This window comes from Myotis davidii, unplaced genomic scaffold (genome assembly GCF_000327345.1).
Source record: "Myotis davidii unplaced genomic scaffold, ASM32734v1 scaffold194, whole genome shotgun sequence".
NCBI classification, from domain to species: domain Eukaryota; kingdom Metazoa; phylum Chordata; class Mammalia; order Chiroptera; family Vespertilionidae; genus Myotis; species Myotis davidii.
Genome location: NW_006286673.1, coordinates 3,830,487 through 3,832,844, shown reverse-complemented (window position 1 = coordinate 3,832,844; position 2,358 = coordinate 3,830,487). Strand labels below are relative to the sequence as shown.

The 2,358-nt window shown below is 45.7% G+C and overlaps 1 protein-coding gene across 1 annotated transcript in view; it reads right to left on the bottom strand.

Moving 5' to 3' along the window:
* DIP2C (disco interacting protein 2 homolog C) overlaps window positions 1-2,358 on the bottom strand; it is a 178,441-nt gene that overhangs the window by 173,720 nt on the left and 2,363 nt on the right. The gene's annotated exons all lie outside the window — the stretch shown is intronic.

Sequence of the window (2,358 nt, the reverse complement as noted above, 5' to 3'; positions counted from 1 at the left end):
AGGGAGGCACCTTACAAATCACAGAAACGTGTCACTGTTTTTTCCCTTCCCCTGTCCGGTTTTACACTTTACCAGTTTACTGACATCTTAGTACAGTTCTGGAAAGAACAGCTAAATGGGCAGTTTGGAGTGATCCAGCTTACACAGTGACTGATTCATATATACACTCAATGTTTCGCTTTCATACTCAGAACTGTTACCTTCCTAGTTCATTCAAACATGCTTCCTAGAACTACTTTCAATCTTGACCCCTTCTGGGTCTCCATGTGGTCGTGAACTTCCTCTGAGATGTGCACAGTCCTAACACTCACACACTCGTCCCGGCTGTGCAAACTGGTAGGTTAGTGCTCGCCTGCACATGGACCCTACACGTCTGTTCTCAGAAAGCTAATACTCAACCAACACTGTCAACATTTATTTTCATGGGCTGAAATATAGGGTTTAAAAACACAAGTTTTAAGAGCAAATAAATTTTACAAAACAAGAACAGCTTTAACAGGTCACTAGCAATAAGACATTAAAAGAAACTAAAGTATTAGTGTGGATATTTCAATCAATTTTTATCTGACTTCATTGTGAATGAAATCTGAGGTGGCTGAAGGTGCGTTCTAACAAGACAAAGTCAACAGTCAAATATGCAACTCCAGCCCAGCCAGCGTAGCTCAGTAGTTGAGCGTTGACCCATGAACCAGAAGGCCACGGTTTGACTCCCCATCAGGGCACATGCCCGGGTTGTAGGCTTGGTCCCCAGTGTGGACCATGCAGGAGGCAGCCAATCAATGATTCTCATCATTGATATTCCTCTCTCTCTCCCTCTCCCTTCCTCTCTGAAATCAAAAAAATACATTTTAAAAAAATACAACTCCAAAGCAGAATTCAACCTGTCACCACAGGACCCAGGGGCAGTAATGGAGGGTCCCTCTCGTTACTTATCATAGGATCTCACATTCATACCACATTTGAGAACCACCTCTCAGGAAAGCTGCAGGCTGCCCAGTGTCTACAACAGAGACAGGCCAAGAGAGGTCCCTGGGAAGGGGAGGTGTCCCAAAGGAGGTGGGGTAACTGTCCAAAATCATGGGAAGCCACGGAGACAAAAATTAGTTCCCCTCAGATGGTAACGTGATAAAAATCCCCTGAGTGCTAAGTGCCAGGCACTGACGTAAAAATCCCACGTGAACTGAGGGGAAAGGCACTGGTGGCATCATGCTCTAGAGATGGGTGTCCCAGCTGGCTCTTGTCACCATCTGTGTCCCTGGGCCTCGGTTTACCATCTTTACACAGAACCGAGAGGAACTGCTAACACTTTCTTGCACTGGCCTCAGTACTATACATTTATGAAACCCTGAACCACGCCCAGTGGGAATGGGATGGGCACGAGGTCCACAGAGCAGCGTCCCCACGCAGGCTCTCTCTTCCTCACACTTCAATCCAGTGCGTGAGACTCCCGTCACTGTGAGAAGGACCTCACAGCTAAAGCCCGACCCACCAACACACACCAAAGCCTCCATTCCTCCTGCAAGGACACTCATCCTATCTGTCAGCAAGCAGCTCAGAGGCGACCAACAGAAGCCGCAGTGGGGTGACCAGGCCATGGGGCCAACTGTAATATTAAGTTTTCTCTCTTTGTTATGTGTGCATGATTTTCAAACAACGCCTTTTATTCAGAGGCAAAACCCCAAAGACAAGCCTAAAACTTACAAATGCTTATTTTCTTATTCTACTATAAGTCGCATTGAACTCACCTTTTTGGGCCTCTTGTATTCAAAATATCAACCACTAACACAATGTTGACCTCTGAGGATCGTTACCTCTAAGAACACATTCTGTCAGTAATAGGTTTCATTTGCCTGTCAAACCCCGTAACACTGCCCTTCGGGCATAGGAGTGTGAAGGCCTGTAGCTCTCACTCCCCTAAGCAGGTCTCAGGGGCCAGGACCACTAGGTGCTGAGGTGTTTGGCTAGGAGAGTGGTCGGCAAACTCATTAGTCAACAGAGCCAAATATCAACAGTACAACGATTGAAATTTCTTTTGAGAGCCAAATTTTTTAAACTTAAACTATATAGGTAAGTACATTGTTATTAACTTAATTAGGGTACCCCTAAGGCTTAGGAAGAGCCACACTTAAGGGGCCAAAGAGCCGCATGTGGCTCGAGAGCCGCAGTTTGCCGACCACTGGGCTAGGAGACGAAGGTCAACAGCAAACCAATAATTTTAAAACTTTTAGAATTTGTCATACAGTCTTCTTTCTCAAGTATTCTGTAAGCAGTGTCCCAACTGTAAAAATAGGGTGGTTAAAACAGCATATTCTATTCTAATTGGCCCTGGGTAGGTGGAACAGTCGTGGTTCCAGGTTC